At 39.5% G+C, this 15,239-nt stretch overlaps 1 protein-coding gene across 4 annotated transcripts in view; it reads left to right on the forward strand.

The window, feature by feature from the left end:
• The window catches only part of LOC101392552 (dystrophin), a 760,070-nt gene that overhangs the window by 374,376 nt on the left and 370,455 nt on the right, over positions 1–15,239 (forward strand). The gene's annotated exons all lie outside the window — the stretch shown is intronic.

The raw sequence follows: 15,239 nt of genomic DNA on the forward strand, positions 1-15,239 counted from the left end.
GTACAGAGGATTAGATGCATAGTGAATCTTTGGAAAGGCTGAAGGAGCGGATTTAAACTTGGCTTCCAGGATAGTTTTGTAAAGCCAGATAGAACTTATCCACTAGGGAACTACCATCTCTGAGGTACCACTGAAGCCATGAGTTCAAGAACATACTCTGTAACTGTGAACTAGGAATCAGGAAGTTGAAATCAGAGCTGCTGTTAGTAACTACCTTTTTCCAACCAGGAAGCTGGAGCGTGGATTTTGGAACTATGATGTGGGAAACTCATGCTGCTGTGACTAAGCTCACCAACAGAAACGGCCAAAAGGAGCAGGGAGATAGCCTCTACCTCACTTCCACCTTCCAGCTCTCTCACAAGTACATCTACTCGATGTAGAGTTGCCAGATTTAGCAAACAAAAATAATGCGTGCAGCATCCTTACACTAAAAAAAAAAAATCCATTATTTTTCTGAAATTCAAATTTGACTGGGCACCCTGTATTTTATCTGACAACTCTAACCTGTTAAAACCTAGTTCATATCCAGAATCCTAGATGCATAGAAGTCTGGCAAATGAAATTTTTAATTTCCAACCTGTCCAACTAGAAGGAAGATAGTGCGGAGGTTTGAGTGAGCCAATCCATAGTATTAACCAAAGTAGATTTCTTGCCAAGAATGACTGAAGCCTTTCTGTCCGCAGACACTTTTGCTACCATCTAAATATTTTCACTGGGCCTTCTTATACTCTCTGACATCCTACCAATCTGTGATTCATTTGGCTTAACTCAACTTCCTCTTTTTAAAATGTAAAAATCTCCCAGAATGTGAAAATGGTCAGACTATGTTCTGGGAATACAGTTTTCAACAGGTAGGAGAGAAGGATTATTAGGACATGAGGAAATTGGGGGTAGAAAAGACTGGGCACTGGGAGGTGGAATGAGATAGGCGGGTGCCCGCTCAGATCTGCTTTGCTTACTGTTTTGCATTGGGCACATTCAGGATTCAAAGAGGAAATATTTTCTTTTTGTATTTCTTCTCCCTTTTGTACCTCAAAAGATGCATGCTTCCCAAATCACATAACCCAAAGTTACGTGATCAGAATGACATAGATCATCCATGATAGAGTCAAGTGGCAGTATATATGCTGGCCTGAGACATATATGGCTCTTGTTTCAGTGGAAATTTGAGTTTTGGGTTCTGAACCATTGACTTGCAAATGAGTTTTGGTTACAGAACTCTTTGTAAGTTGGGGACTGCTTTTACTTATTTCATGAGCAAAGATGTCAAAAGGACGAATGCTGGGATTGCACCGTGCTAATTAACTATTTAGTGAGAAGAAATGTCAGCCTAGAGCATGAAAAGAAATACTGCCTCTCAGAGAAGTCAAGGCTGATGAAAAACAATCATGCAAGCACAATGCCGCTCTGCAGAAGTGCCGAAGCTTGTTTTCGTTCCCCATTTTCCCTAGGATTTTTCTTTTCTGCGTTTAAAACAGTTGGGTAGTTCAAATTTCAAGGCTACTGATTGTAACAGAAAATCAGTAGTAATGGGAAGCAGTGGGGTGTTGGGAGAAGTAATAGACGTAGCTGTTCTCCAAGTTATCCTGCAGGACTTGCCATGGCAAAGAAATCAGGCATTGGAAGCTTGGCTAGCTGAGCAAGTGCAAGCAAACAGTCCTGCAGAGAATGCTGCTGTCTCTTCAATCCTTTTATCTCTGGTGTGAGTGGGAAGTAGGGGAATTCTTTGGCAAAAAACTTTATCCCAGGGTTGACGAGGGTTATTTGGCTAAAAGAGGTTATTGTTATAGTGAAATCAAACTTTCCGTGAATTGTTTGCTATTAAAGCAAATTGAAAGTAGCATTGCATCTTCGATAAGGGAGGTGGACTTTGTAGATTAGCTTGTGAGCTTGTCTTGGAATAAAGGAGACTTACAAATTCCTTTGATTTCAGAGATACAGTAGGTTCATTTTCTCTTCAAAAGTGTACATTATTTTTCCTAGTGTCTTACTTCTGCCTATAAAAACATTATTGCACTTAAGAGCATGATAGCTATTTGATAAGAATTTTTCATCATCAGTAAATTAAAGACCCTCAAATTAGTTTTACTAATTATAATTTAATTTCATACATTTAATGATGTTTTAAAACACATGAGTTATTTTGTAACTCCTAACATCACAAGGATAAATTTGATTCCTTGACAAAGTGTTGTGCCAAATGAAATATTTCATTTAGGCAAAGAGAGGAGCGCAGAAAAAAATTAGTGGAACTCTCAATGCTCTGTATAATTCAAACATTATATGGCGATGTTTTTCTGTGAATATCATCACGATTTGTTGAAAAGAGAAGGTAATAAACATGTGTTTAAAAGGCCCAAATCCTCTTCTAAATGCTTCCGAATCTATTATTTAACTATGATCTTAGATCTAAAATCTGGTCTTTTGAATGATTCGATTTGCCCTGCATGTTAAAAAATATGATTTCCAGAGGCCGGCCCCATGGCGTAGTGGTTAAGTGCATGCGCTCCGCTGCTGGCGGCCCGGGTTCGGATCCCGGCGCACACTGACGCACCGCTTGTCAGGCCATGCAGTGGCGGCGTCCCATATAAAGTGGAGGAAGAGGGGCACAGATGTTAGCCCAGGGCCAGTCTTCCTCAGCAAAAAGAGGAGGATTGGCATGGATGTTAGCTCAGGGCTGATCTTCCTCACACACACACAAAAAATATGATTTCCATATCACATTACATGATTAGCTATCAATATGTAAACCAGTAGCCCAGAAAAAATCATTTGGTATCATTTGGTAAATACCATGATTGAGGATACTTATGATTGAGGATCTGGATAGGCAAGATATTTTGGGGTTTGGGAAATTCCATAGCTTAAAATCATATTGATTTTATAGTGAAGAATAGTCTGAGTTGCTTTTGAGCTTTCAAAAATGGACTGCCCAAGGAATATTTTCTTGCTTCCTCAGGCACCAGGCATTTTTCCAGGAGCAAGCATTCATCCATCCGTTCAGGGAGCTATAATGTGTAGTTTCCACTTTTCTAGCAATTGCACTTATACCCGTGAGAATAGGCCCTCGGATTTACGGAGATCCACTTCTCAGGACAAGCAGATCCTTTCAGCTTGCACCTGTCAGTTTGTCAGTGTTCACCTCTGTGTTCAAGGAGTTTCTTGCAGCCTCTGAAGTCTAAGATACAGAATTAGTGCAGGAGGGTACAAAAATCTAACTCACATTCATGAACTTATCTCTCCAATAGAGAGGCTGTTTTATCTTCTTTTATTTTTTCCTAATCAAGCCATTAGCATGAAACAAGGACATGTAATCTTACACGAGCGAAATTGGGGTCGTGCCATAGGCTAGCTGAATGAGCGCTCAATGGCATGATGATATATCGCCACTGCACGACAACGCCTTTCCCACATCAAATCTGCCCTTTCATTACATGTTTTATCTCATTTGAAGAGATTTTATCATTATGGAAATTGCTCTGTGGATGTGCCCATGATGAGCCCCAATAAAAGTTTGCTGAGAAGAATTGAAGACAGAGGAGATGAATCAGCAACTAAAACATTATCATCAGAGTTTTCCTGGCTTTAGGCAAAACAGCCCGTGCAATAACAGAAAATCTTCGTTGACTCAGTGGTGTGTTTTCCCCAGATTACTACAGGGTGCTTTGCCTGTAGCACTATCACTTCTTCAATAAGCTGAAGGAAGAGTTCTGCTCTCCGGCTCAGTGGGTCTTTTTCTTCCCAACCTCAGAGCCATCACTTGAATTTATAGTTGCCAAAATGAATAATGCAATCTTCGCCTCGTGTTCCTGATTCCGTGCATGCATGCAGAGCAGGCCTAAGGTTCTTTAAATGAAAGATGGTTTTCGGGCCGGCCCCGTGGCTTAGCAGTTAAGTGTGCGCGCTCCGCTGCTGGTGGCCCGGGTTCGGATCCCGGGCGCGCACCGACGCACCGCTTCTCCGGCCATGCTGAGGCCGTGTCCCACATACAGCACCTAGAAGGATGTGCAACTATGACATACAACTATCTACTGGGGCTTTGGGAGGAAAGTAAATAAATAAAATCTTAAAAAAAAAAGAAAGATGGCTTTTTTTTCATGAAATAAAGAACACCTCTGCTTTCTTTTCAGGTTCATTTAAAAATATCTATACCACTGGGTTATGGAAGGCACATGAGGAGGATTCTTAGGTAAAGGGTAAAGTCAAAATGTTCTTTTCTCTACAGCAGGGATCGTCTCATATCTTTGCGTAGCACAACTGATTTGAAGTTTCCTCTTAATCACATTCTTAATTATCCCTTTCTTCGATCTTGAACTGTTTCACTGAGCTACCAGACAGATCCTAGAGACATAGCTACACTTTCCCTGAGGTACAAACTTCTGTGTATTTCCACAGGCCCCTGGCTAAATGCACCCTTTTCCTCCATGTTGCCCACCCACCCCTCTTTTGTTTGTTATTTCCCAAGCAAATGGCCAGTCAAAATGGGAAAGGGCCAGGTTACTTGAATGTGGTTAGAGTGACAAGAATTTCTTGTAGCACCCAAGGACTGCCGTTGACTAATTCCAAGATGCATAAATAAGCAGAATTCCATTGTAGTGACATTTTTTGGTGTTTTCTTCTTCCTGAGAGTTTTCCGTTAAAATGGTACTTGAAAGATACATTGTCTTCATTTATTCATTGTATTTCTTGGAGGTGGAGGTAGTTACCGGCGGGCTATTGTTCTCCATTTCCTCTTAGTGGGTCTCAGAAGCCCATGAAATTATAGGTCATGTTTTATGTTTATGAATATTTGTGCAGGTGTCTCAGGAGAGGATCCATTATTTTCAGAAATGCATTCATGACCTCCAGGAGATTAAGGACCGTTATGCTAGACTAGTGGTTCATTTTCACAGGGTGGTCGCTGGAGTAGCAGTGTCAGCATCACCTGGGAACTTGTTAGAAATGCAATTCTTGAGCTCTACCCCAGACCTACAGAATCATGGACTCCAGGGTCGGGGCCCAGCAGCCTGTGTTTTAATAAGCCCCCCAGGTGATTCTCAAGTTCGCTCAAGTTTGAGAACCACTGTGCTAGACAAACTACCAATACATGATGCAAGCTCATGTTCACAGGCGCGTTTGGATGACACAGAGAAAACAGCCCCCTCTCTTCTACCCCTCATGGACCCCCCTCCTCTGGCCACATAGAGTTACTCAGGTCTGATGTGTATTCTTATCTCATCTTATCTTCAATTTTACTCATGCTCTTCTCTCTGCTTCAAATTTCATTCTCCCACGTCTCTCCTGGTCAGCTCCTACTCTTCCCTCAAGACCCTGCTCAAATATCATCACTTGTGTGATGGCATCTGCAAATCTTGGCAACAAGGCTAATTGCTCTGTGTTCCCGTAGTGCTATGTCCACGTTAACAGTATCAGATGTTATCTGGGTTGTGTGTTTGCTTAAGAGTTTTTCAGCAGACTGTGAGCCCCTTGAAATAAGAAATTTACATCTTGTGTTTCTATGAGTATTTTCAGACATAGTTTAAGGGAGATCCCTCTTTCTGCCAATCCACAAAAGGGAAAAATCAGAAATTCAAAAAGGGACAGAATTCTGACAGAACCAGGCAGAAGGATTTTTCAACAAGTCCTTTATTTTTCTACTGAAGATAACATTAATAATTAGGTACTACCCGCATTGGCTTCCCAGTCCCTTGTTGACGAGGGTTTTTTTCTGTTAAACTCTAAACTATTTAAGAAATTCAAGCAGAGATTCACAACTATACAGTTCTTCTGCCCCTGTCTGAGAATAGTGGACCAAAAACATTTGTCCATGGCAAAGCACTGTGGACATGACTTGTTTACCACCTCTCTTTCTTAGAGTGACCGGGCTTCCTCATTTATACTCAAGATCAGTTACAATGATGAAATCCAACTAAAATTTTTCTGTTCTTACTCAGGGCACTGTGAGGCAGGTTTCCACTGTTCTGTAACAGATATTACAATGTAGCTCCCATGTAAAAATTCTTATGAGGTAAAACCATCTATATAGACATTCTTTTTCCTGTTCTAGTTCTTTATTAAAACATATAATTTATCTCATGGGCATGGAATGACCTAAGCCTTCCCAAACCTTACTCTCCTGGTGATAGTTTTTCAAATCTACATATTCTCAGATGAAAGAAGCATCGTCTCATGACCAAAGGCCAAGAATGCCCTGGGTCTGCTTCAGGAAGATGGTCCAGGGTCTCTAGGATGTTCTGAACTGAACTGAATGTTTTGGGAAGGATTAGTAGGTATAGGATGGAAGACTCATGAATGGATTTCTGGCCTCAGCACAGAGGATTCTAGGAATGAAGGAATATCCTAGGTATTTTGCCAGGTACTATTTTACCGGTTTTCTCATTTTTGTCATCTTTCCTTTGGCAGACATGCCACTGTTCCCTACCTTCATATTAATGTCCACATGTATATCCTTTCTCCTTCCTTTTCCTTATACATTGAAAAAAATGTTACTGTTTTCTCTCCATCACCATCCACCCTATTCCATGAGAGAAGAAAAGCTAAATAGGGTGAAGTAACTCCCTAGGCACAAAAAAACCATTACACTTTCCAGAAGAAGTAATTTGCTTTACTTGGTAGTAGACAGAAATTAACTCACCAAAGAACACCAGGGAATCAGATCTAATTATGTCAGCAGGACTTTAGTTAACATCATGATACTCGAACTTTCTTTAACATTCAAACTTTATGGATAGCTAGAATTCATTTTAAAGGTAGTATCTCTAAGCTTTAGGCTAAAGAGTACCCACAAATGAATACAGTTGTGTCCAATGTGTGTTTGTGAATTATTTGGAAATTGTCTTGCTATTTAAAGTGAAAAAAATATAGAAACATCTTTGATTCATTACATCATTAACCTATTCTAAACAATTGCCTCAGTGTGGGATTGTTTCGTGGTTGTGTCGGGATATTATGAGGGTTTTTTAGGGGGATGGAAGATGGAATAAAGTTGTTGTTCTGCACTTACACCATTCATAATTAGAACAAGCCAGAGGAAATTAACTACATGGCTGTTATGATTTCTAGTGTATTATCAAAAATAATTATGGCACCTCACCATATGTTCTTGTCTTCTTCTTACGTATTGCTGTTGGGATAAGATGAGACTTGACATCAACTAATTGCTTATTTCTAATGTACAATCTTGAACTACAGTGATTCTCTAGAGGAGAAAAAATAGCTCTGTGACAAAGAGATTCAGGAAATAAGAGCTTTTCTAACTTTTAACTCCAGACGTAATATAGGCAAATTGTACAGGTAAATGTAACCAGATGTGTATTAGTCCATAGGAAGATAGTTGCCTATTTTAAGAATAAGAATGTATTCTGTTCATTTAGAGCCATTCAAAATCATGAAAGGTATTAGTTCTGAGTTGACTAAGGAGGAATAAATAAGTTAACACCTAACTGGAAAATAATTCAGTTGCCTGGCCATTCCTCTCAGAGCATCATAGCAAATTTTTCAAACCAAATATCTTACAAGTGCCTTAATGAGTTAATTATCGTGTTGTATTACATGTAGCCCAAGCCAGAAGTCACTTGCTTTGTATTTGAGTGGTGGGGGAAGATTTGGGGAGCAAGTAAAAAGAGTGTAAATTCAGACAGATCTGTGCTCTAATCCTGCTTCTGCCACATAACAGCTGTGGGATTTAGACAAGTTACTTCATCTCTCCAAATTGTACTTTCCTCAACTGGGGGATAAGAAGGCCTACTTGATAGAATTGATGTAAAGGATTTATAAGGGCTCTAAGTATTAGTTTCTTGCCCTGTTTCATCCCTCTACTCCACCTCCACCCCTCATCGTGGCTCTGCAATAATAAATGTGTTTCAATGTCGGAAAGGCCCATCTGGTCTTTCTCAGATAAGGATAGTTATCTTCAAACAGATGGATTCCTGCACATAAAACATAATACAAAAGCAAAAGTACCTTCAGCACTGTAGACTTTTCATATGTGGTTGTCTCTATGATTTAAATGTGCAATCTACAGTAGAGAGTGTGAAGGCCTTTCAGGATTACCGTTGGCAATGATCTTCTGAAAGATGTCTCATGTAGGAAATGCTCACTCAGTTATGAGCAATGAAGCAGTATAGCAATATCTGAAAAAATATGGCAACAGTATAGGTTTTTATGTGAATTTTAGATATATTCGTAAAAAATAAAACTCAGTCTATCAAAAGGCTTGTTTTATCTTCAAACACCAACATTATGAAGGCATGCCATTCTTTTTTATAACTTAAGTGCTGAGCCAAATGGATACCAACTTTTGTTCCCCACCAGGTCTGTGGCATCTTAACTTTTAAAAAATGCCTGATAGGATATATTTTAGGTAGGAGTCTCCTGTGCCTGTATGCAGTGTTGGTGTCAATGCCCTTACCTTGTCCTTGTCATTTGCTTGGCATCAAGGTGTGAGTATGCATATGTATATGTGTTTGAAACACAGCATACACAATGTTTGTCTTACTCCTAGGGAAGTGAAAGTTAAAATAACATTTTCAAATTTAAAATGCTTTTGTGAATAGTTATCACTTTGCCGAATTCTACCTTCCAAAGGTAGAGTAAGAGAAGGATGAAATCGAGTCACGCATGCAGCTATTTCTATCATTTATGAGCACTCGATGATGGTAGCATCCCTCCTCCTTACTTCGTCCCTGTTTCTAGAGCCACCATTGGCTCATGAGTGGCTGGGGCTGCCTGTCAGCTAAACTTCCTACCTCCACTCTCTCCCTGCTCACATTTACCCTAAAAACTGCTCCCCAAATAATCATTCTCGAATACTTTTTTGACTACGTCATGCCTGTACACAGGAAGCAACAGTGGAATCTTATCCTGATAGAATCAGATACAATCTCCAGGCTGCATGCGAAGCTCTCAGTGGCCACTCTGTACCCTTTGATCCTCATTTTTGACTCTTTTCAGCCCTACCTCTTAGCTCCTATCTACAGCTCTGGCTCCCATCTCTATGCATTCGCTGTTCATTTTCCTGGGAATGGCCTCATGCATTCTCTGCTAGCAAGCTTGGAGTCATGGAGGAAGGTGAAAGGGGGACCAGAGGGACACATTTTAATGAAGGCCCTCAATATATCGGGCACTGGGCTAGGTACTTAGATGCTCTACCCACATCACTTCATCTAATCTTTGCCCAAACCTTATAAGGCAGATATTATTAGCCCTGTTTATGGATGAAAAAAATGGGCTTTGAAATATTTTATAATTTTCCCAAGATCACAAAGCTAATAAGTGGGGGAAGTTAGAATCTAAACAAATCTCATGATGCCAAAGGCTGGGCTCTTCCCACTGTGCCATACTTTATCCCAATCTATGTTAATGACCCCCACACACACACCCTCATCCTCTCCAGACTTTAAGACATGCTCATGCCTTCACGTACTCTTTAGCTATGTGGACTTTTGTAACTCTTCCTCAACTGCTTCAAATCAGATTCCCCACCTAGAGTATATGCTCTAAACATAAAACAAACATTAAAAAATAACCCCCCAAACCCTCCTTTGATCCCTCGCCCCTCTTCAGGGGTCACCCTATTTCTCATCTAAACTTCATAGCCCAACTTTTTAATAGTGCTGTGTTCAGTCAACCTCCTTAAGTCTTCTTACTCTTACTTACATCTGTTTCACCTCTCCTCTGAAACTCTTCTTTTCAAGGTGACCAGTGACCTTCCTTGTTGCCAAATCCAACAGACAATGTTCTCTTCTAATGGAACCATCTTCTCAGCAGTATCTGACACAGTTGGCCACTCCCTCCTTTTTGAAACCTTCTCTTCTCTCTTGGCTCCCATGATACCATAATTTCTTCGTTTTCCTCCTACCTCTTTGGCTCTTTCTTTTCCGTCTCCTTTTCCAGGTTGTCTACCCCTACCTAACCTCTGAATGTCAGTGGTCTTCAGGGCTTGGTCCTAGGGCCCTTTTTCTTCTCCCTCTGCTCTTTCTCCCTAAGTGTGTTTACCCATTCCCACGGTTTTAGGTAGTATCAATAAACCAAATAATCCCAAATTCAGAAAGCCAGCCCAGAACTCCCCTCTGCGTTTCACACATGTATTTAAAATCTCTACTTGAATGTCTCACAGTCATTTTAAAGCATAACATGTCGAAAACAGAACACAAAACTGACTTTTCCCCCAGTTTTCACCATCTCAGTAAATGACGCTACCATCCATCTGTTGTTCAAGTTAAAAATTTGGAGTTATCCTTGAGAGATCCCTGTCTTTTACTCTCATCATCCAATCCATTGGTATGTGTAAGAAATCCAAATTATATCTCATATCAGTCCACTTCTCTCCTTCTGTAATCACTCTAGTCCACACCACCATTATCTCTTGCCTAGATGAGAAGCCCTGGCCTCTAACTGGTCTTTCTGTTTCCTCTCCTGCTTTCTTTAATCTCCACATAGCAGTGTAGTGACTTATTTAAAGCCTAAATCAGATCATGTCACTACCCTGCTTTAAAAGCTTCTATTGCTTTCCACTGCACTTGAAATAAAGTTCAAACTTCTTACCATGGGACTTCAAGGCCCCACGTTATCTGAAGCCTCTCTTACCTCATCTCCAGCCATGCTTCTTTTTTAGTAAGATATAGCCAAGATCTTTTCTACCATGGAGCTGATGCAAAGGCTCCCCTTTTTACTTGGAGAAATTCTGTGCCCTTGGGTTTTCCTATAACTGGTGTCTTCTCGTCCTTTGAGTCTCAACTGAACCTTCTCACATAGGTGTTTCTTGGCTACCATAAAAAAAGATCACCCCATTGACACCACATCTACACCATTATTCTCACCATAGCCCCCCATTTGTTACCTTCAGAGCATTTTCTTATTTTATTGAACATTTGTTTATCTGTTTACCATATTTCTCCCCTGTTTGTCCTATTTCTCTCTGTTTATCCTATTATGCTGTGAATGTCAGGAGGGCAGAAGTTTGTGTTTTGTTTTTTTTTTTACCACTGCAGACTTGGATGCTAATATGTTAAATATCAGTGGAAGGAAGTAAAGAAAGGGGTTGGGGGAGAGGAAGAAAGGAAGGAAGGAAAGAGAGGAAAATGAGGGGGGAAGGAAGGAAGGAAGGAACGAACGAACGAAGGAACGAAGGAAAGAATGAATCAACTTAAGGGCCAGAACTACATCTTTCTTACATTATATGTGTTCCCATAGCAACTAGTGAAATCTTGGACATACAGTAGGCACTTAATGCATGTTTGTGTGATGAATAAATATGCAGAACACTTTTGCACTGTGACAGAATAAAAAGAAACTAGGAAAAATAAGATGCAGAAGAGAAAAGATACTTCCTATCTTACTTCCAACCTTGTATATCTGAAACGAACTCTTCAATTTTAAGAAGTAATTTTGAGAATAGAATAAACCAGAGGGTCAGACAAGGGGAAAAAGCATCACGCGTTGCTTCCCAGAGTTTGGGATTGCCTAAGGCGGTCTGACAAATGGGATTTTGCTCAGTTTCCTCTGGGATAATCCACCCTAGGCCAGGCATTTTTAAAGATTAGATTTTGAAATAAAGCTTTGCACCTGGGAATGTACTGAGGCAGGAGAGCATATCCCTTCTCTCCAATGTTCTAGTGCTTAAGTGTGAGAATTTTCGAATGAGATATGAAAGTAAAGACAACAAGCCCTGCAGGATAATAGTCTCTGAGGACCTTAATAACAGCCATTTTTAAAGCAAAGCCTATGGTCTCCTAAATCCGTAGCTGCTCGTTTAAGATGCATTGCGATGCAGTGGACCTGAAAACACACTCCTTATCTACCTCGGGCAACCAGGCTCCAAGCCAAATGGCGGTCCTCAAATTAACTCTTGTTTCTCTTGGGATGACAACTTTGCCGCTTTTAAAAGTATTGCAGTGGCCACATATAGAGTCGAAAAAAATAGTCACACCCAACTGTGAATCTGTACCCAACTGCATTTCCTGAGCAAGTTAGAAACCTCTAGTGGTTAGATTAGAGTCCTTATAAGGTCAAGATTGTGAGTCCCATTCCTTTATATGGATGCTTCTCAAAAAATCCATTAGGAAGGTTAATTCTGTTTTGTTTTGCTAGTTTTAATTTCCAATCCTTAACAGACTGATACTTTTGTAACATGCAATAAAAATGAATTACTTTTAAAAATTACAAAAACCAGACACACAAAATGGAAGCCCATGCTTTTTATTTTTAGATTGCTATAAACGTTTCTAAAGATTTACTCTCAATTTCTGTTCTCATAATGGAATGTGTGTGTGTGTGTGTGTGTGTGTGTGTGTTTGTGTGTGTGTGTACTCCAAAACCTCAAGTATTTAGAGCCCATGTTTAACAAGTCATTTTGGATAATCAAGCTAAGGGAGTTTAATTTTGTATGTTTATTTCTGTTTTGTTTAACTTCTTTAAAGCATCCACACATTTCAGGATAACTATGTTGGGTAAATCCATTTAAAGAGTTTTACATATACTGCTTCCTTCTTAAATCAAGTTTACTGAACGTAAATCTGCTTTTTCAAACTAGTTCAGGATCATCATCATTAGCATTAATTATTTTGCTTCCCTTTAAAGCTTGATGATGCCTTCAAGGGCTAATAATAAATGTAGGGCTGTTAGTTTCCACACTGTGTGACCTTGGTCAACTATGCGTGCCTGCGGCTCCTTTTACACCTTTCTGGTTCTCTGTCAGGTGTCACTTCTTGCCACTCTGAGTTTAGCCCTCAAGGATAACTTATCTCCTACTTTGGATCTTCTGTTTCTGACCTTTTAAATTCTTGGAGATCAGATCATCACTTTTTTTCCTTTCAAGCTTATTTGAATTAGGTAAAAATTATCAGTAAAGAGGAACTAATGGCCTTATCATTATTCACATACTAATTGCTTCCAGAAAAGATTATAGACAGTGTGTCTGTAATGAATTTTGTAGGGAGATTTGGTTACATATTTTTATCCATTCTTCATCTTTTTGTTTGTTTTGGTTTTTGCCTACTTCTCAGTTACATTCAAGATATGGAGGTTATCATTTGCCAAGTTCTTTTTTAGAGACAAATAATTCCATATACATAGGAAAGAATATATGTGGATACTCTTATCCATGATGTTTTGGAATAGTATCATAACCGTTTGTTTGGATAATAAAAGAAAAAGTGTATAGCACTAACTAATTCTTGGCACCTCCCTTCTTTATTTTTCTTCTAGTGAAACTTTTGTAACTTTTCGTATTCTTCCCCAGTTGTCTTATTACTCATGAACTCCATGGATCATTCTACTTGCCGAATGAGATAGTACAAATTTAATATTCAATAATCTTGTCTTTGTCCTTTACTTTTCTTCATAAACTTCTCAGTGGCTTTCTGAAAGAAGGTCTTGATCCTACTTAGTTTAAGGACCTCAATCACATTCCACCTGTTTCTTCTTAACATGCATCATCCATTCCAATCAGGTTGTACAATTCATTGTCCCTGCTCATAAACCTAACTCACTCCCACCTTTCTGCCATTTCCATGCTATTCTTCCTGCTTGGAATACCCTCTTCCTTCCACCTCTCTCAGTCCCATCCATCATTCATGGCTCAAACCAAGTCCCATGACTTCATGAAGTCTATCTCTATCACTTGATTTCCACATCGATTCTCTTATAAGAGAAACCCTTACATTAGGTATTACTTATTAAAGGCTTCTTGTGTTCTGGACGCTGTTCAAAGTATTTTACAAAAATTATTCCACGTAATATTTAAAACATCCCAGCAGGTAGCTATTATTATTTAATATTTAGTGAAGCCAAAGAGATTAAAAAGTTATGCAGCTAATAAGGGAAAGAGAAGGGGGAGGCTCAAATTATGTCCAGTTAACTGCACTTTGCCATTAGTTTTCCCTGGAGGCTGAGAAAGGGGACTTAACGACAGAAGTAGGCTAGACTCTCAGCAAAGAAGGAAGTGTGAGATTTGAACAAGCTCTCCAGGAAACAAGATACTCCCTACTCCTAAAACCACCACACTGTGACTATATTGCTTGCCTCATATATGAACTTTCTGGACATTCACAGCTGAAATTTGCTCCATAATTTTACAGAAATTTAGGCTATGTGTCTTTTGGGGGAGGGCTTCATATTCCTTTTCCGTTTGCATCCATTTTCTCAATTATTTTCTGTTCTCTCTTGTTGTATTGGATGTATCTCTGTCCACTGCTTCAGATCTGTTGAACAGTCTCCATTTTAACAAGACCATAAAATTACTCTGAATACAGAAAACATTATTCTGCATTGTCTAATGGCAATTCTAGATTTGCTGAAATTTGGGCAGGAGTATTATTGAAAGGGAAAGTTTTAAAATTAAAAGGAAAAAACTCAGAGGTAATATAGCCTAGTGGTTAAGAGCACAGTCCTTGGAGTGCAACTGCCTGGGTTTGAAATCTGGCCACATGGTTTAATTAGCTGTGTGACCTTGGGCATTTTTACTTAACCATTCTGTAATTTCGTCCTCTTGTATATAAAATGAAAATAATAATAATGCCTACCCTAGAGGGTTACTGAGAGGATTAAATGAGCTCATGTATACGCAGTGCTTTGGACAATGTCTGGTGTGCCATAAGTCTCATATATTTTTTTTGCTGTTTCTGCTACTGCTATTGTCTCTGTTGTTATATAACAAATACTTTTTTTTTCTGCTCATTCATTCTTGTTCTTCCTAAAGAACACAATCACAAAAAGAAGAGAAACATTAGAGGGCGTACACTGAATGCAGACTAAGGCTTGAGTGATCTTTTCTAGTTGTCAGAAGTGAAATAAAACTACTTAAAAATATCTGTGAAAATTAATTTTCATCCAGATTGGCTATCCTCTGAGAACTCCTCTTACTTCTCCATACCAACCTCCTGCTTTTCTGTGGCCTCTGATTCTAAGGTTAATCTTAAGATAAATGCTGTCATGGTCATTTTATGCAAATGTGAGTGTGTTCCTTCCTACCTGCTCAGTAGATGTCCTCCCACCTGGGACTCATGCTGTTTACTTGCACTGAAAAATCTCCACTACAGCATGCCAACCTCCTAAAGAAAGCCTTGTGTTCCTCACCTCCATTTTAGAGCAACTTACCTGAGACCCGTAGCTTGACAGATTCCCTACCAGCCTGCCATCTCAAAGGAACATGGCCAAACTACTTTTATGCTGATGCATCAAGTCATTACTTAGTGTAATGTTTACATGGCTCTTGTAGACAAAGGAATGAGTTACTGATG

This window comes from Ceratotherium simum, chromosome X, assembly GCF_057802395.1.
Source record: "Ceratotherium simum simum isolate JZ-2026a chromosome X, ASM5780239v1, whole genome shotgun sequence".
Taxonomy (NCBI): Eukaryota; Metazoa; Chordata; class Mammalia; order Perissodactyla; family Rhinocerotidae; genus Ceratotherium; species Ceratotherium simum.